The 20,825-nt window shown below is 42.4% G+C and overlaps 1 long non-coding RNA gene across 1 annotated transcript in view; it reads right to left on the bottom strand.

The window, feature by feature from the left end:
* LOC141048961 (uncharacterized) overlaps positions 1-20,825 on the bottom strand; it is a 43,863-nt gene that overhangs the window by 1,902 nt on the left and 21,136 nt on the right. Inside the window, exons 2-3 of the long non-coding RNA XR_012220214.1 lie at positions 11,507-11,627; positions 408-664 (exon numbers count right to left, since the gene is read on the bottom strand). This is a non-coding gene — a long non-coding RNA (uncharacterized lncRNA). The remainder of the gene's footprint in view (positions 1-407; positions 665-11,506; positions 11,628-20,825) is intronic.

Raw genomic sequence — 20,825 nt, 5'->3', positions numbered from 1 at the left:
AACAGGATGCATTTTGTGCGCCCGAGCGCACACCACAAAAAAACGCATGCGCGGAAAAATGCATACAAACGCATGTGTATGCGCACATAAGCGCATCCAATGCAAAATATAGGAAAAAAACGCATGCGTTTTTTAGTGCTAAAATCCAGCGCAAAAAGCCGCAAGTGTGAAACCAGCCTTAGACTGATACAGCTTTCTCATGATTTAAAGCTTACTGCTGAGATTTGATCTTTCATGCACTTTCTGTAACTCATCCCACATCTCCTTTACAGTTGCACACTTGCATATATGCACAATCTGATTATCATCTACACTGAGGGAGATCGCGCTTTGTGCTTTCTGATCCTTCACTAGCCAATCATCTGGTAATGGATGAGGCACTTGTTCCTGAGTATATTTCCACATACCTTCTCTTATGAGCAGCATCTTCACCTTGAATTCCCAGGACTGGTAGTTCTGTTTAGAGAGGCTTGACACTGAGAACTTAACAGGATTACTGCTAGTGGACATCTTCTTTGTTGCTCTGTGCTGCTTTTGCTCTGGGCTTCTGCTGCTGTGTTATGCCTGGGTTCTGTGTCACTCTGGGTCCATAACCTGTTGGCAGCAGATTATTCAGGATACTCTCCAAGTGTGTGACAGCAGAGCTTCTTTATTCAGGATCAAACTAGAACAATTTATGATAAACTTAATAGATCAGGAATAAATCATTTGTGTGTCTCTATCTGTGAAGCATCTACAGCAGACTGCTTCTTTCATACACAGACACAGGAAAAACAGGAAATACAGCCACATCCTCTTCCTGTGTGAGCCTCTGGGAGTTTGTTTTGTTCTAACTTTATAAACAGCATGCAAATCTAGAAACTAAACACTCAGACAGGAATGGAATTATTGCACCAAACATAGTCCATCAAAATCTCTCACACACACACACACTGAATAAATCCCTGACCCCCTCCTCCACCCACACACATAGAATAAATCCCGACCCCCTCAACACACAGACACACACACACGGAATAAATCCTGGCCCACTCAACAAACACACACACACTGAATAAATTCCCCCAAACACTGAATAAATAAAAATAAACACACACACTTAATAAATATTCACATACATACACACACCCATCCCATGTGGAATCATCGGTGTCTTCAGCTCCACAACTACAGGAGCACTTACCATTGAGTCTTTTCTCTGTTCTGCGCACCAGAGAGTGACATCAGCAGTGTGATCACATGACCTGATCACGCCGCTGGTGTCGCTCTGACCCAGCAGTCAGAGCCTCAATTGTACTCGCATCTGTAAGACATGAGTACAATTGATCCCTGGGAGCCGGAGTACTGCAGCTTCCCTGTGCCGGCTGTCAGCTTGACAGCCGGCTTGGAGAACTGCCAACTCCCAGTCCGGGGGGGGCGGCAGAATGCAGCCACAGGGGGAGACACTTTGTAGTGCCGCATTAGGCAGCTCCACTGTGCCCCCCCTGCCAGCTGCACCTGGGGGAAAAGCCCCGGCTGCCGCAGCTGCCCCCCAACATACTCCTCTGCAGTCGACTCTACTTTATTCAGCAGACTCACAAACCTTGTAAACACAGGCCCTGGTTCTAGTAAAAGCTAGACAGGAAGTTACCTCTGGAAGTGTGTGAGCTCTGAGCTGGTAGGCTCCTCTAAGCCATTTCTAGGACAGCTTGATGTGAGGAGAATAATCACTTAACTTTCATATACAGTTTGGCCAATAGATGGCAGCAAAGCACATTTATGAATTGTCGGTATACAATGCAATGTATTACATCTTCTAACTCACAGTGCCCCAACTAATCCTGACACACTGGGACAAGTCTACTGCCACATGACAACTGCCTCATTAAGCAGAAGAAAGGGTACTGGGATACCACAAACTCCCCCTCTTAAGAAAAGCCGTCCTCGGCGTACAGTTGGAGGGTGAAGCCTTGAACAAATGACAAAGTTAAGGATACAGAGGAAAATGTCCTATACAACTGTATGGCAAAATGGAATAATTACTAGTAAAACCAATGTAGGATGTGAACATGAGAAATATTCAGAACATTTTTGGGATAGAGTCCCTAGGCATTTGATGCAAATGTCAAAACCTAGAAACAATGCAATAGTAGATAAACATTAGCATAAACAACATTCTTAATAATAACTATAATACTGTTACATGTAAATGGGGTAAAAAAGAACATATATTAATCTGGCAAATCTGAGTATATAAATGCCAAGAGGGCATATCATTCAAGAAGGATATATGGTGTTACCTAGTCCCTGTACCGAGCAGGTAGGATACCTTTTGTACTCCGCTCAGAGCGTCTCATAGGTACTGTCCATTGACTGGGGATCAGTTCAGCTTCTGTGGTGTCCTCAGGTAGAAGAAAAGTAATTTGTGTTGAGGTAGGAATGAACTGATAATATCCTGTAGACTGTGAGCCCTCGCGGGCAGGGTCCCCTCTCCTTATGTACTTGTGTGACCCTTGTATTACACATGTTTATTATACTTGTCTATATTTCCCCTTTTCACATGTAAAGCGCCATGGAATAAATGGAGCTATATAAATGCATAATAATAATAATAGCCAGGAAACACAAACTGTGATGCAAAGATAAGTTCAGTGAGGCTCGACAGTCTTTCAGATAAATCTGGAGGTTTTTGTGTTCCAATCAAAGTTGACTTGGATAGTGGTGACTCCTCTAGAGTCTTTCATTGATACACAGTTTTAGTCAATTTCTGTGTACCGTCTGGGGTTTCCAACCGGTTTTGGATATCTCGTACACATCAGACGATGGACCGGGTAAAGTAGTTATTGTGTACGGTTCAACTTCCCAAAGTGGATCCAATTTTCCAGTTCGATGGTTGTTTTGGAGTATGACCAGTTGAGCAATAGGTAGTGTTATTGTAGACGTGGACAAGATCTTTCAGAATCACAGGCCACTCAGTTCCCTTTGTGGCAGAAGCGGTACGCAGAATACCGATGATGACTTGGTTCACTCTTTCACATAGTCCATTACCTTGTGGATGGTAAGTGATGGTACGCAGTTTCTTGCAATCTCTGTACCTGCACTGCTTGTGGAAAAAGTTGAGATTCAAAGGCAGGTCCATCCGCGATCAGTGAGGATGTGGTCTGGACATCCATCCATATTGTTGGATGAACTCGGCATAGAAGACTTCAGCTGCAGTTTTGGCTGTAAGATATATGACAGGAGCAATAGTGGCAAGCTTTGCGTAACGGTCCACCATTGTGAGGGCATATATATAGCCAGAGCAAGTTGAACCCAATTTCACATGATCAAGAGCAACAATTACTCCTGGTTTTTGAGACGTGATAGGGTGTAGGGGTACTTTTTGAAATCTACATCCATCTATTGTGATGTTACATGGGGGACATTCTCGGCACCAACTTTCAATGTCTCCTCTCATATTGACCCAGTAAGACCTTCGGCAGATGGTAGCTTCAGTTTTCTGGACACCAAAATGGCCAGAGCAATCCTGATGGGCTTCAAGGATGACTCCTGCATCACTCCATGGAATGAGTATTTGGTGAAGTCTGTCACCTGAGACAGGGTCCAAAGTGTTTATCATTATGATCCCTTTCTGGACAAATAGGCATTTTCTCTGTCTCCAGAGGCTGGTAGGTTCCACATCAGGATAAGCTTGTCGTAGCCGGATTGGAACTCTTCTAGTAGTAAGGAAGTCATGGAGTTTTTCCCAGGACTCTGCTCTCTTCTTGTAATTTCTCCCACAGGGAAGGTTCTTGAAGACGTTCAGCAGGTGGCTTGGAAAGAGATTCTTCCTTTTTAGGAGAGGCAGTGAGGGCACTCTGTTGTCAAACCTTGCATAGAAAGAAGGCATTTCTTCCTCTTCCCAGATGTAATCTCGAGGTGGTTCCTCTCCAAAAGGCAGTCGGGACAACACATCGGCATTGAGATTTGATTTGGCACTGCGGTATTTGACTGTGAATTTGTAGTTCGCTGAAAACCCACCGTTGTTCCATTGGCAGTATGCAGGTGTGCTAGCGGATTATTGTTTGTGTAGACAGTGAAGGGCGTGGCAACCAGGTAATCCTTGAATTTTTCTGCAACAGCTAAGACAAGCGCAAGCAATTCAAGCTTGAATGAACCATAGTTGTTGTCATTCTTCTCCATTCCTCTGAGGCTGCGGCTGGCATAAGCAATCACACGCTCCTTGTTGTCCTGAACCTGGGACAAAACAGCACCTAGCCCTTGGAGGCTAGCATCTGTATACAAAAGGAATGGCTGAGTGTAATCAGGATAGGCCAAAATAGGTGGTTGGGTAAGAAGGGTCTTCAGTATTTGGAATGCTTGTTCTTGATGGTTTGTCCAGTCAACTGGAAGCCTTCGGTTGTAATTTTCCTTGGGACATCCCAATAGCAACTCAATGAGTGGTCCAGACACTTGAGCAAAGTGAAGAATAAAGCGGCGGTAGTAGCCTGAAAATCCCAAAAAGCTTCAGACTTCTATAACAGTAGTTGGTGTTCTCCAGTTTTGAACTGCAGCAATTTTGTCTGGGTCAGGTTCTACCCCTTCTGCACTTACCACATGTCCAAGGTAGTGTTAGGAACGGCGGAACGCACTAAATAAAAATATAAATAAAGTGCGTTCGCCGCTCGGGGTCCACCGTGCAGTAGGTGAAATAACCGCTGCTAAGTGGTGGCAGGAGCAATATGGCAGAATTGCACACAGGGTTAAACTCCACCCAGGTGTGCAGAGCAATCTCAGTTAAACTCACGGAGATGCCAAAAGTACAAACACAAATAACTGAGACTGTTGTAGTCACAGTACCCAGTAAAAAACGCACACACGGTATACGGTCACAGGAGTAGCCCAAGACGGTGGCACTACGTCCGTCTAGACCTACCATGTGTGTGGCGTTGCAACTGCGAATGCAAAGGAAGCTGCTACTGCAGCGCGGCGTGGACACTGCCGCCAAACGACAAAGGCAAGGCGCAAGCGCAATGTCGGACGCTAGCAGCTGTGCAAGTTGAAGCAGAGGAGCACTGGCGCTGAAACTAACTCAGTCCCTATTCACATGCGCAATATCAGAGGGAAGGGGTTTCAAATGAGTCGGTCACCAGAATCATGCATCCGTCCTCATACACACAGCAGCAAGTATGACTATACTAGCGCATGGCGGAACAGCCATGCGCGCCTTTTATAGCAGCCGGGACCTTCTGCATGCTTCCAGATCTCTGAGATGGACCAATGAGAATTGGAGCGGGACCTGAGCACATGACTCCCGATCTCCAATGGGAGATAGTCCCATGAGCATGCCCAGTAAGAGGACAGAAGGACTTAGCCTCAGGAGAGATTTGCTGCAAGGCAATCTCCTCTGCAATCTCCTCTGCAGTGGATAAATAGGAGGAGAGTGCAGAATGTGAGGATCTGGATCCCTGCTGAGTAAACGCAGGAATCCGACTCCTAACAGGTAGTTGACTCCTGGTTTTAGCAAGTGGCATTTGGAGGGCTTGATTTTGAGGCCATGTTCGCTTAGTATCTTGAAGATGACTCAAACAGATAATGAATGTGGTCTTCATATGTCCATGAATAGATAATGACATCATCAAGGTAAAGGAGGACACTCTGGAAATTTTTGTGGCCAAAACATATCTCCATTACTCTCCATTAGCTGTTGGAACTTAGCAGGGGCATTGCAAAGCCCAAAAAGCATAAAATTAAATTCAAAAAGACCCACTGATATGGTAAAAGCAGTCTTTTCTCTGTCCTCTAGCGTCATGGGAACTTGCTAGTATCCGCAGGTTAAGTCAAGAGTAGAGAAGTAGGAGGCAGATCTGAGAGCAGTCAGGGACTCTTCAATTTGTGGCAAGGAGTAGGCATCCTTGTTTTTGATGTTGTTCAATTTGTGCTAATTCATGCAGAAACAGATGGAGCAATCTTTTTTTCACAAGTACAAGTGGTGCAGCCCAAGGGATTTCTCTTTCACCTAATACATCAGCCTTTTTCATGTCTTGAAGCATTTTCTTGACAGGCTGACACTTCGCAGGGGGTATGGGACTATGTTGCTCCCAGATGGGAGGATGATCACCTGTGAGGATTCGAAGCTGAATCAGAGTAGTCTTACCGAAATTCAATGGGTGCTTACTGAATACTTGATGATAACACTTGGCAATGTTCAGAACTCCATTGATTCTCTCTACTGGAGTAGTGGCACCTCCTACATTCAGATCTGTCCAAAAGGGTCTAAAGTAGCCTTTTTACTGTCTTGGACAGCTTCAGTGGAATATTGATTAGCTGTTTCCTCACTTGAGACGATATCTTCTTTTCATAGATGAGACAACTGCACTACTGGATTAAATTTTTGGAGGTTAACAGGTGCGTCACTTAAGTTAGTCAATCAAAGTAGCACTCTTTTGTTACAATGCTGCGAGCAGCTTTCACTAATGGTTGTCCTTCTAGCAGAATTGGTTCAGGGAGAGCCTAATAATCTTGATTTTCAACACCTCGTCGGGCGCGGCACCTTACCATGGTCTCTGAACTAGGCTGTAGAATCACCAGTTGGGTGTCTCAGATGCGAACACGACAAATCTCACCTTTGCTATTTGCAAACTTCTGCTGGGTGACAAGCACATGGATGGCATGCCGAATGGTCCACTTTTCAGAAGATGTAGCTGTAGGGAGAGAGGCATGCAAAGTAGACAACACTTCTGGAAAACAATTTCTAAGAACATTCATGCCTAGAACCATTACAGCAAAACCCTCATCCTCTACATTAGTTACAATGACACCCTGTCTTTGGAGCTTAATGTCCCCAATCTGAATAGTGGTCTCCCAGTAACCCTGGTGAGGTATGAGTTGATCTTTACTTGCTATAATGTTCACCTAAACATCTGGAGGGTTATTTAAGTCATTAAAGTCCTAATGTTCAAGATATTCCCGCTTCTGCAAAGCAGTTACCTGTGAGCCGGTGTCGACGAGAGCTTCCAGAGGAACTTCGTTTACCAGGACAGTTACAGTGGGGAAAAAAAGTACTTAGTCAGTCAGCAATAGTGCAAGTTCCACCACCTAAAAAGATGAGAGGCGTCTGTAATTTACATCATAGGTAGACCTCAACTATGGGAGACAAACTGAGAAAAAAAAATCCAGAAAATCACATTGTCTGTTTTTTTTTTCATTTTATTTGCATATTATGGTGGAAAATAAGTATTTGGTCAGAAACAAAATTTCATCTCAATACTTTGTGATATATCCTTTGTTGGCAATGACAGAGGTCAAACGTTTTCTGTAAGTCTTCACAAGGTTGCCACACACTGTTGTTGGTATGTTGGCCCATTCCTCCATGCAGATCTCCTCTAGAGCAGTGATGTTTTTGGCTTTTCGCTTGGCAACACGGACTTTCAACTCCCTCCAAAGGTTTTCTATAGGGTTGAGATCTGGAGACTGGCTAGGCCACTCCAGGACCTTGAAATGCTTCTTACGAAGCCACTCCTTCGTTGCCCTGGCGGTGTGCTTTGGATCATTGTCATGTTGAAAGACCCAGCCACGTTTCATCTTCAATGCCCTTGCTGATGGAAGGAGGTTTGCACTCAAAATCTCACGATACATGGCCCCATTCATTCTTTCATGTACCCGGATCAGTCGTCCTGGCCCCTTTGCAGAGAAACAGCCCCAAAGCATGATGTTTCCACCACCATGCTTTACAGTAGGTATGGTGTTTGATGGATGCAACTCAGTATTCTTTTTCCTCCAAACACGACAAGTTGTGTTTCTACCAAACAGTTCCAGTTTGGTTTCATCAGACCATAGGACATTCTCTCAAAACTCCTCTGGATCATCCAAATGCTCTCTAGCAAACTTCAGACGGGCCCGGACATGTACAGGCTTAAGTAGTGGGACACGTCTGGCACTGCAGGATCTGAGTCCATGGTGGCGTAGTGTGTTACTTATGGTAGGCCTTGTTACATTGGTCCCAGCTCTCTGCAGTTCATTCACTAGGTCCCCCCGCGTGGTTCTGGGATTTTTGCTCACCGTTCTTGTGATCATTCTGACCCCACGGGGTGGGATTTTGCGTGGAGCACCAGATCGAGGGAGATTATCAGTGGTCTTGTATGTCTTCCATTTTCTAATTATTGCTCCCACAGTTGATTTCTTCACTCCAAGCTGGTTGGCTATTGCAGATTCAGTCTTCCCAGCCTGGTGCAGGGCTACAATTTTGTTTCTGGTGTCCTTTGACAGCTCTTTGGTCTTCACCATAGTGGAGTTTGGAGTCAGACTGTTTGAGGGTGTGCACAGGTGTCTTTTTATACTGATAACAAGTTTAAACAGGTGCCATTACTACAGGTAATGAGTGGAGGAAAGAGGAGACTCTTAAAGAAGAAGTTACAGGTCTGTGAGAGCCAGAAATCTTGATTGCTTGTTTCTGACCAAATACTTATTTTCCACCATAATATGCAAATAAAATGAAAAAAAAAACAGACAATGTGATTTTCTGGATTTTTTTTTCCTCAGTTTGTCTCCCATAGTTGAGGTCTACCAATGATGTAAATTACAGACGTCTCTCATCTTTTTAAGTGGTGGAACTTGCACTATTGCTGACTGACTAAATACTTTTTTTCCCCACTGTATGTGCGGGTGAGATAAAGCGAGGCACCCATATACATGCTCCCTCTGGATGTTTTCTTCTTCTTCCCGAGGGGGAAGTCCTCAGCCTTGGGGGTGGCCCGTTTAGTCGATAACACTGGGCCTTGGTGTGTCCATATCTGTGGCAGTAATTACATTTTGCCAATGATGGCAACTGATCCCTAACTAAAGACAGCTAAAAATTAACTTTTAGTGAACTATTTAAAGAATAAGAAAAGGTCTCTTATGGTGACCAGCTTTGTCTGGAGGTAATCTTCTGGGTGGAGGCTCAGTGGAGAGAGTACTGTCCTGGGTTTGCTCCCTGGAGTGTGAAGGTGGAATAATCAGGATATGATGGAAGACCTGCTTGAGTCCCGTGGCAATATCATCTACACGGTCTTCAAGGAATACCTTGGCGTACACAGCGGAGTCTGCCCAGCTGTGTAGCTTGCATGGTACCTGGTAATGTCATCTGGAAAGTTGGAGGGGTAGCAGAAATAGACCCAGCTAGAGGAGCAAGGGTGACAGAGTTTCCCTGTGTATATTCATTGCCGAGGACACAAATGGCTAGGGTCTTGAAGTCTGCAAAGGTGAAGCTGGGATGTTGTGCAGCAAGCATGTGGAGTTGGCTCTGCAACAGTTCAGAACCCGCCCACTCTATGAAGCGGTATATCAGGATTTTGTCAGAGTCCACACTTTCACGGGGTCAACCTGTACAACAGTGAATAAAACCTCTTGGGGGATAGAGCATAGTCCCGTAGAGTCCCACCTGGCTGTCGTCTTGCAAAGAATCTTATCTTGACCTCAGAGATGGATGTAACTTCAAAGACATCCTTCTGTTTCACAAGGATTTGCTCAGACGTTCTCTTCTCTGATGGGGGTCAGGGTCAAACTTCCCTGGAAGCAGCACCTTCAAGCTGTCGCAGCAGGCTCTGCACTTGCTGTTCTGGAGAGAGGGGGTAAAATAGAAAGAGAGCAAGCAACTTGTCACTGAAGTCCCTGAATGTGTGTGGCTCCCCCCTGTAGCGTGGCAACCAGGGTACCCCAGGATAAAATGGACAGAGTCTTTAATATAGGCACACAGATGAATCCTGTTCGTAATGCCAAAAATTGTGGCGGGCCACTGGGGAGGTGCCAGACGTTGCTGAAGGGCCAGCTGGGGCATGTAGTCCCACTAGCAGCAAATAATGATGTCACGGTAGCTGAAGAGGGTCCCTGGATCCCTCAACACTTCCCTTGTGTCCACAACAGTTGTCAATAGTGGGAGGTAGCACTTGTGGATGCTATAGAACCCCCCGGGGGCACTCCTGTGGTGGTGGTGTCTGGGTGCAGGTTTTGGAGCGCCCGTGGTGTTTGTGCAATCTCTAGCAGCCAGACATGCAAGTGAACTTGTAAACTTATCAATTGTACTGAACGAGGTAATGGGGTAATTCACTCTCTTAAAGGCAAAGTTCATAGCATATTGTGCATATGAAAGTAATGGATCTCTCCTCATGAGACAAGCGAGGTTATGGCCTTTCAGAGTGGCTGGAGCAGAGTTCTCCTTACTTGCTATTAGAGGAAATGCTATGTGCAGTCCAAGAAATATTACACTGATGGAGGGATCTTCACAGATTGTCTCTCCGTGGAAACACGCTAAAGTTTTGAGCCTACCATTCCCTTTTGCAGGGGTTAAGTTAAACAAAGTCAGTGGCATGGAAGCCACGTGGATCTGGTCCTGGCTAGAAGCAATCAGGATAACCAGCATGCAGGAGAGCACATGTGCAGCTTTATCTCTCCTGACTAAATGAGGTTTCACTCTTTTGTGGAGGAGATTATGTGGGGAAAGATGTTCCCCCAAGGTGGACTGGCACAGAGACAAAAACAATCCTGGGAGCAGTAGTGTCTGCTTCTACTGCCTTCCTTAGGCAGCTTGAAGCTTGTTGTGAAGAGAATAATCACTTAATTTTCATATATACACATTGGCTGGCCAGTAGTAAATAGCAGCAAAGCACATTTATGAATTGTCGGTACACAATGCAATGTGTTACATCTTCAAACTCACAGTGCCCAAACTAATTCTGAGACACTGGACCAAATCTACTGCCACACAACAACTGCCTCGTTCAGCAGCAGTAGAACGGGTACTGGGATACCATACTATCCTATAGGGAATAACATACTAGCTTAGTATAATCTCTTTAACTTTGCTTAGTTTTGTGTGTGTTTTTGGTACTTAAAATATTTTCTTTGAGAGCTTTTACATCGGGAGATTATAGTTTAAAAAGTCATTTGATTGAACAATGGTTCCCATCCCAATCATTGTGTAGTTTAAACATATAACACAATAATATCCCCCAATCATGGGAACCAAAATTTATAGCACAACTCAAAATTCAACATAATATACCAAATTCCCTTTATCAAGACAATTATGCAAGAACTAGGGATTCAAAGAGTTTTTGCAAAAACCAAATAAATTTTATTACAAAAGAATTAAAAAACAGAGCATCATTGCTAATGCAGGCATACACGGGCATAAGTAACAACAACTGCACCTTAACAGATGTAAACAATCAGTAAAAGATCTTATTGTGGCACAAAAAATAACAAAAAATCCCCTATTTAATATTATAACCTACTATAGGCAATTTTAACAATAGATGAAAGACAGGGGATAAAATGTCCTAGTGCTAAATAAAGTGCATCAGTGCTGTACTACATGCATAGCTCGCTAATTAACAAAATTAGCATAAGTAAAGAGTGCACACAATAGCAGGGATTAACCCACTGTTATAGAAGTAAAGGCATAAATGCAGTAAACAGAAAGTGCAGAAGGTATTGGGAATTACCCACCATCAAAAGCATAAAGTGCATTGAAAAAGTCAGATAATTTAAGGTGCTAAAGTTAACTTACATGAAGTAATGGAGAGTGCTGCCCCAGCCTGCCGCCCCTATGCGCGTTACGCTGTAGCTTCTTCAGGAGATGTAAACATATGTAACAATTGCACAATCACTGAGAATTCATGCATGGAAAACTGGAAGAAAAAGAAAACAATGGATCCCAAAGGTGATGGAAAGTACAACAGAATATATGACTATTGCTACAGTACATACAGTGTGGAAAAAAAAGTATTTAGTCAGCCACCAATTGTGCAAGTTCTCCCACTTAAAAAGATGAGAGAGGCCTGTAATTGACATAATAGGTAGACCATAACTATGAGAGTCAGAATGAGAAAACAAATCCAGAAAAGCACCTTGTCTGATCTGGCAAGATGTATTTTTCAAATTATGGTGGAAAATAAGTATTTTATCACCTAAAAACATGCAAGATTTCTGGCTCTTACAGACCAGGAACTTCTTCTTTAAGCGACTCCGCTGTCCTCCACTCATTACCTATACTAATGGCACCTGTTTGAATTTGTTATCAGTATAAAAGACTGCTGTCCACAACCTCAAACAGACACACTCCAAACTTTACTATGGTGAAGACCAAAGAGCTGTCAAAAGGACACCAGAAACAAAATTTTAGCCCTGCACCAGGCTGGGAAGACTGAATCTGCAATAGGCAAGCAGAATGGTGTGATGAAATCAACTGTGGGAGCAATAATAAGAAAATGGAAGACATACAAGACCACTGATCTCTCTCGATCTGGGGCTCCATGCAAGATCTCACCCCGTCGGGTCAAAGTGATCACAAGAACAGTGAGAAAAAAATCCCAGAACCACAAGAGGGGACCTTCTGCATAGAACTGGGACCACAAAGGCTACCATCAGTAACACACTACACCGCCAGGATCTCAGATCCTGCAGTGCTAGACATGTACCCCTGCTTAAGCCAGTACATGTCCGGGCCCATCTGAAGTTTGCTAGAGAGCATTTGGATTATCCAGAAGGGTATTGGGAGAATGTCATATGGTCTGATGAAACCAAAGTAGAACTGTTTGGTAGAAACAAAACTCGTTGTGTTTGGAAGAGACAGAATGCTGAGCTGCATCCTAAGAACCCCATACCTACTGTGAAGCATGGGGTGGCAACATCATGCTTTGGGGCTGTTTCTCTGCAAATGGACCAGGACGACTGATCCATGTACATGAAAGAATGAATGGGGCCATGTATCGTGAGATTTTGAGCGCAAACCTCCTTCCATCAGCAAGGGCATTCAGACCTACAGATGACTACCCATTCCTGCTAATACATGTGGGGACAAATGACACAGCAAGAAATGATCTGGAAACCATCTGCAGTGACTTTGAAAACTTAGGTAAGAAAGTGAAAGAACTGGAAGTGCAAGTGGTCTTCTCTTCCATCCTCCCAGTGGATGGCCATGGAACAAGGAGGTGGAATAAGATTCTGCAGGTGACAACTGGCTACGTCATTGGTGCCATCCGCAAGGATTTGGATTTCTGGATCATGGAGTGAATTACCTATACAATGGACTACTTGCTAGAGATGGGGTGCACCTTACGAAGACTGGAAAACATGTATTTGGAAGTCGCCTTGCTACACTCATCAGGAGAGCTTTAAACTGGAACAATGTGGGAAGGGAAGCAAAAGGCCAGAAAAAGCCATACACCTAACAAATGCTATTGAGAATTCTGCTATTTGAAGTGGGAGGAAAGAACAAAGACAAAAAAATCTAAATAATAAAAATATTGGAGAAAAAGAAACTAATCACAAACTAAAATGTTTCTATACTAATGCACAAAGCATGGGCAACAAACAAAGAGAATTGGAACTACTAACGCAGGAAAAGAAATATGTCATTGGAATCACTGAAACTTGGAAAACAAGGCTAGAAGGATACAACTCATTTGCAAGAAACAGACTTGATAAACGAGGAGGTGGTGTCGTATTGTATGTTACAAACGCGTGCACAGAGATTGAAGCTTCAGAGACTGGGAGTTCTGTGGAAACTGTTTGGGTAAGTATACAAGGACAGAACAATGGAAAGGACACCATTGTAGGCAAGGCATTTACTACAGGCCGTTTGTGCAAGCTGAAGATATGGATGAACTCTTTATGCATCAAATGGCCAAGTTCTCAAAAAAAATATGACAAACAGTTAGGTCCATATATATTTGGACAGAGACAACATTTTTCTAATTTTGGTTCTAGACATTACCACAATGAATTTTAAACAAAACATTTCAGATGCAGTTGAAGTTCAGACTTTCAGCTTTCATTTGAGGGTATCCACATTAAAATTGGATGAAGGGTTTAGGAGTTTCAGCTCCTTAACATGTGCCACCCTGTTTTTAAAGGGACTAAAAGTAATTGGACAGATTAAATAATTGTAAATAAAATGTTCATTTCTAGTACTTGGTTGAAAACCCTTTGTTGGCAATGACTGCCTAAAGTTTTGAACTCATGGGCATCACCAGACGCTGTGTTTCCTCCTTTTTGATGCTCTGCCAGGCCTTCACCGCGGTGGTTTTCAGTTGATATTTGTTTGAGGGCCTTTCTGTCTGAAGTTTAGTCTTTAACAAGTGAAATGCATGCTCAATTGGGTTGTGATCAGGTGACTGACTTGGCCATTCAAGAATATTCCACTTCTTTGCTTTAATAAACTCCTGGGTTGCTTTGGCTTTATGTTTTGGGTCATTGTCCATCTGTAGTATGAAACGACGACCAATCAGTTTGGCTGCATTTGGCTGGATCTGAGCACACAGTATGGCTCTGAATACCTCAGAATTCATTCGGCTGCTTCTGTCCTGTGTCACATCATCAATAAACACTAGTGAGCCAGTGCCACTGGCAGCCATGCATGCCCAAACCATCACACTGCCTCCGCCGTGTTTTACAGATGATGTGGTATGCTTTGGATCATGAGCTGTACCACGCCTTCGCCATATTTTTCTCTTTCCATCATTCTGGTAGAGGTTGATCTTGGCTTCATCTGTCCAAAGAATGTTCGTCCAGAACTGTGCTGGCTTTTTTAGATGTTTTTTAGCATAGTCCAGTCTAGCCTTTTTATTCTTGATGCTTATGAGTGGCTTGCACCGTGCAGTGAACCCTCTGTATTTACTTTCATGCAGTCTTCTCTTTATGGTAGATTTGGATATTGATACGCCTACCTCCTGGAGAGAGTTGTTCACTTGGTTGGCTGTTTTGAAGGGGTTTCTCTTCACCATGGAGATTATTCTGCAATCATCCACCACTGTTGTCTTCCGTGGGCGCCCAGGTCTTTTTGCATTGATGAGTTCACCAGTGCTTTCTTTCTCAGGATGTACCAATCTGTAGATTTTGCCACTCCTAATGTTGTAGCAATTTCTCGGATGAGTTTTTTCTGTTTTTGCAGCTTAAGGATGGCTTGTTTCACTGGCATGGAGAGCTCCTTTGACCACATGTTTCCTTCACAGCAAAACCTTCCAAATGCAAGGACCACACCTCAGATCAACTCCAGGCCTTTTATCTGCTTAATTGAGAATGACATAAGGAAGGGATTGCCCACACCTGTCCATGAAATAGCCTTGGAGTCAATTGTCCAATTACCTTTGGTCCCTTTAAAAACAATTTTAATGTGGATACCCTCAAATGAAAGCTGAAAGTCTGAAATTCAACTGAATCTGAATTGTTTTGTTTAAAATTCATTGTGGTAATGTCTAGAACCAAAATTAGAAAAATGTTGTCTCTGTCCAAATATATATGGACCAAACTGTATTTGTCATTGCAGATTTCAACTATCCAGACATTTGTTGGGAATCGTTCTTAGGCAAAACTAACAGGTCAAGGAAATTTTTATCCTCTCTTGCTGACAACTTTATCTTCCAAAAGATAGGGGAGAAAACAAGGGGAACTGCTACCTTGGATCTAATCCTCATAAACAGGGAGGAAATGGTTGAGGAGGTAAGAGTGGCTGGGACCCTAGGAGGTAGCGACCATGCTATTTTAGAATTTTGGATAACTAGAGGAGGAAGACCTGTGAAGACTCAGACGTCAAGGTTAGATTTCAGAAAGGCAGATTTTAAAGGATTCAGAAAGAGAATTGGAGGGATCCAATGGCTGGATATCCTTAAGGACAGAAATGTCCAGCAAGGATGGGAAATCTTGAAAAATGAAATTCTCAAAGCACAATTGTTAACAATTCGGAAAAGACGGAAGAATAGGAAGCATTTAAGGAAACCAGGATGGATGAACACAGAACTTAAGCACATGCTAAAAATGAAGAAAGAAATGTTTATAAAATAGAAAGAGGGAGGCATATCTAAAGAAGAATATAATGCTATCTGCTGAACCCGCAGAGCAAGAATCAGATTATCTAAAGCTGACAATGAATTGAGGCTTTCAAGAGACGTAAAAAGCAATAAAAAAGGATTTTGGGGATATGTCAAAAGTAAAAGAAAAGTCAAAGATGCTATAGGATTTTTACAGGTTGAAAATGATGAAATGGTAAGACAGGATGTTGAGAAGGCCGAACTTTTAAATTCCTATTTTGCATCTGTTTTCTCTCAGAAAGGAAATGTAACATCAACTGTTCTTCACTGTCTTTTTAAGGGAATAGAATAATCCAGGATATCTATAAACAGAAAGATAGTGAGGAAACACTTAGCTAACCTAAATGAATTCATGTCTCCAGGTCCAGATGAATTATACCCCAGAGTACTGAAGGAGATAGCAGAAGAAATTTTTAACCACTCTCCATAATCTTTGAAAATTCTCGGACAGCAAGACAAGTCCCAGAAGACTTGAGAAGAGCAAATGTTCCTATCTTCAAAAAGGGAAGAAGGTGGACCCAGGCAACTATAGGCCTGTGAGTCTGACTTCTATACCAGGAAAGATCTTTGAATAAATTATTAAACAACATGTATGTAAGTATGTGGATAAGAATGAAGTGATTAAACAGAGTCAGCATGGGTTGTAACTAATAAGTCATGTCAGACTAACTTAATTTCCTTCTATGACAGAATCACTGACTGGGTGGATCAGGGAAATGCTGTAGATATAGAATATCTTGACTTCAGCAAAGCATTTGACAAAGTATCTCACACCATTCTTATTGAAAAAATGACTAAGTATGGAATGGACAAGGCAACTGTTAGGTGGATTCATAACTGGCTTAGTGATTGGACCCAAAGAGTATTCATAAATGGCTGCATATCCAGTTGGAAGAATGTCTCAAGTGGGGTACCACAGGGCTCTGTCCTGGGCCCTGTATTGTTCAATATCTTTATCAATGATTTAGATGAAAGAATTGAGGGTAAACTGATTAAATTTGCTGATGACACAAAGCTAGGAGGGATAGCTAATACTAGAGAAGAGAGAGAGAGGATTCAAAAAGATATAAATAAACTAGAGCAGTGGGCAGCAACTAACAGAATGGTTTTTAACAGGGAAAAATGCAAAGTACTACATCTGGGCAATAAAAATCAAAAAAGCATATACAGAATGGGATGAATAGGACTAAGCAACAGCACATGTGAAAAAGACTTGGGTATACTAATAGATCACAGACTGAATATGAGTCAGCAGTGTGATGCATCAGCAAAAAAGGCAAATGCAATTCTAGGATATATTAACAGAAGCATACAGTCTAGATCACGGGAAGTCATTATTGTCCTCTACTCCTCTTTGGTCAGACTTCATCTGGAATACTGTGTCCAGTTTTGGGCACCAAATTTTCAAAAAGACATCAACAAACTGGAGCAAGTTCAGAAAAGAGCGACCAGAATGGTGACCGGTCTGCAAACCATGTCTTCTGAGGAAAGGTTGCAGGATTTGGGAATGTTTAGCTTGCAAACAAGAAGACTGAGATGAGACTTAATAGCTGTCTACAAATTTCTCAAGGGCTGTCACATTGTAGAAGGATCATCTTTATTGTCATTTGCACAAGGAAAGACTAGAAGTAATGGGATGAAAATGAATGGGAGGAGACACAGATTAGATATTAGAAAAAACTTTTTGACAGTTAGAGTGATCAATGAGTGTAAAAGGCTGCCACGAGAGGTGGTGAGCTCTCCTTCAATGGAAGTCTTCAAACAGAGGCTGGACAGACATCTGTCTGGGATGATTTAGTGAATCCTGCTTTGAGCAGGGGGTTGGACCAGATGGCCCATGAGGTCCCTTCCAACTTTATGATTCTATGAAAGGTGGATGGGTCTTTCAGCATGATTATGGTCACAAGCACACTGCCAGGGCAATGAGGGAGTGGCTTCGTAAGAAGCATATGAAGGTCCTGGAGTGGCCTAGCTAGTCTACAGATCTCAACCCCATAGAAAGCATTTGGAGGGATTTGAAAGTCCATGTTGCCCAGCGACAGGCCCAAACCATCACTCCTCTAGAGGAGATCTGCATGGAGGAATGGGCCAACATACCACCAACAGTGTGCACCAACCTTGTAAAGACTTTGCTGAAAACTTTGACCTCTGTCATTGCCAACAAAATATTGAGATGAACTTTTGTTAATGACCAAATACTTATTTTCCACCATAATTTGCAAAACAAATATTTCCGAATCAGACAAGGTGATTTTCTGGATTTGTTTTCTCATTTTGAGTCTCACAGTTATGGTCTATCTATGATGTCAATTACAGGCCTTTCTCATCTTTTTAAGTGTGAGAACTTGCACAATTGGTGGCTGACTAAATACTTTTTTCCCCACTGTATAAATGCAAGTGTTTAGAATGATAAAACCTGCAGCATCATTCATTCCACCATATGTCATTCACAGTTACATTGTACCAATGTTCAGAAAATATTAATCTAAGAATTTTAACAACATACTCACTAGTTTTACTGAATATTTGGTACTGGATAAAATGAATCAAATCATTAGTTTTATTTAGTTCCTTTATTATAGGCTGCTCAAGGAAGAGCCTAAACATATCCAAAGTACAGTTCTATCCGGTATGTCATTTTTATGTGAAATTTTAACTTGTATATGTCAAATTGTTCTACAAAGCACAGTATGTGCCACCGATAGTGATGGCTGGTAATAATGAATAGAGTTCTGTCTTACGGCCAATGGTATCAACAATCTTTTAAGACTTATCTAGCAGAGATAACCAACTAATCCCACAAGATAAGATCTTGGTTTCACAATCAGATTAAATGTATCAATTTAGTATAGATAATGAAGGGTTTGTAATCATTGATTTGGACTTTGACCACCTTTAGATTTTTACATTTATGATGCAATTACAATCAATTTATAATTCAATCATATTTTTACACAAGAATATTTTTAACTCCTATATACATAAGGATATCCTATAATACTTCATTATTTGTATCATACAGGGGCATATGACAGTGCAACAAGCACCCGGTGTTCGGGGGCCGAACCCGACCAGTAACACGGACTTCCTGATGAAGTCTGTGTTTGGTGTCCGTGCCTGAAGAGTAGGTGTTCGGTATGGATGCTGAACTTTACTGTTCGGGTTCGCCCATCTCTAACCGCGATGTTATCGCGGGATCCGATCACTGCCATGGGGACACAATGTAATCATGACGACATCGGGGTCACTAGAGCTAAGAAAGTTGCTGATCAAGCGCAGAGCATGATCAGCAACTTTATCTGTCAGTGCAGTGCTGACAGGTTGCATAGCATAGGGAGGAGGCTGCATCCCCATGCTGTACATGCAATCCGCCTGCAAGAAATGATAGTCCCATAGTGGGACAAAGTAAAAAAGTTTTAAAAAAGTTAGAAAAAAGTTTTTAAAAAATTGTAAAAATATTTCAAAAAATAATAAAAAATCAAAATATATGGTAAACATGAATGAATATTTTTGTAAACAAAATACTCCCAGAACAATAAAAGTACACATATTTGGTATTGCCGCATCCGGAACGACCCGACCTACGAAACTGTCCCACTAGTTGACCCCTTTAGTGAACACCATAAAAAATAAATTAAAAAGGCAAAAAACAATGCTTTATCATCATATCTCTGAACAAAAAGTGGAATAAAATGCGATCAAAAATGTAATCTTGTCCTGCAATAAACAAGCCATCATAAAGCTCCATCAGCGGAAAAATATAAAAGTTATAGGTCTCAGAATAAAGCGATGCAAAAATAATTATTTTTTTATATAAATAGTTTTTATTGTGTGAAAGTGCAAAAACATAAACGCTGCAATTGTACTGACTCGAAGAATAAAAATGCCTTATTAATTTTACCACAAGTGGAACGACATAAACCCCCCTTCCCCTGAAAAGATCCTGAATTGCTGGTTTTTGTTCATTATGCCTCCCAAAAATTGGAATAGAAAGCAATCAAAAATTGTCATGTGATTGAAAATGGTACCGCTAAAAACATCAATTTGTCCTGCAAAAAACAAGCCCTCACATGACTCTGTTAGCCAAAATATGAAAAAGTTATAGCTTTGCTTTTTGAAATAAAAAGCGTCTTTTAGTGTGTGACAAATAGAGAAAAAGACCAGCACATGCAAGCTAGTGTGAACAGGTGCCAACTAAAAAAGCATATAACTTGAAAAATTATAAAGGTTACACCATGAATTACCAAAAATGATTACTCTACTGTAGAACATTGAAACTGCATTACTGCCATAGAAAATGGGTAAAAAAGGTGCTATATATTGTATATGTCAGCAAATACGTGGGATGCAGTGACAGACAGGAGGCAGAGCAAGAGTTAACAGATTTATTAACAGGGGAATACACCACGCAGGGAGGAAAAGGGTTAAACAGTGGGTTAAACAGTATAAATGGCAAAGGATATTGTAAGGTGAAGGATAAAGGATCAAGTATGGAATTTTCTGTGTAGCACTGGTGTCAGAAGTTCCTCAAACTGAACTCCTGCTGGGAACTCAATAGTGCTGGCAACGCCTGGTGCGGTGTCTTTTCCAGGAAGGTCCTGTGAACAACAATGTCTAGAATTCTGGCGGCAACGGTTGGTCTCCGGTACCTTCCGCTGTGCCTAGTCCATATACTGTAGTGGCTGACAAGGGTATGGGCCACAGTCCTGTACGAGCCCAACGTGGCTCTGCTAATATTCTCTGGTGATGTCAGGGAGCAAGAGTCTGGGCAAACATTCTTTGGAAACGTCAGGGTGCAAGTGTCAGTCCCGCATGCGGTCACTCCTATGGGGCACGTGTACTGTACTCACAGACACTGAACGTACGATGCCTTTCTCTCTGGTAGTCACTGTCACACTGCACCTCTCTCTGTAGTCACTGGGCACACTGCACCTCTCTCTGTCTGGTCTCCGCTGCTGCCGGCGGGAGATGGTGGACGCTGAACTTCACAATGCTGGTGCTCCCCGGACGGAGTACTCC

Source organism: Dendrobates tinctorius, unplaced genomic scaffold (genome assembly GCF_039654945.1).
Source record: "Dendrobates tinctorius isolate UK_male_01 unplaced genomic scaffold, ASM3965494v1 ptg000139l, whole genome shotgun sequence".
Lineage (NCBI taxonomy): Eukaryota > Metazoa > Chordata > Amphibia > Anura > Dendrobatidae > Dendrobates > Dendrobates tinctorius.
This window is presented reverse-complemented; position numbering and strand designations above follow the sequence as displayed.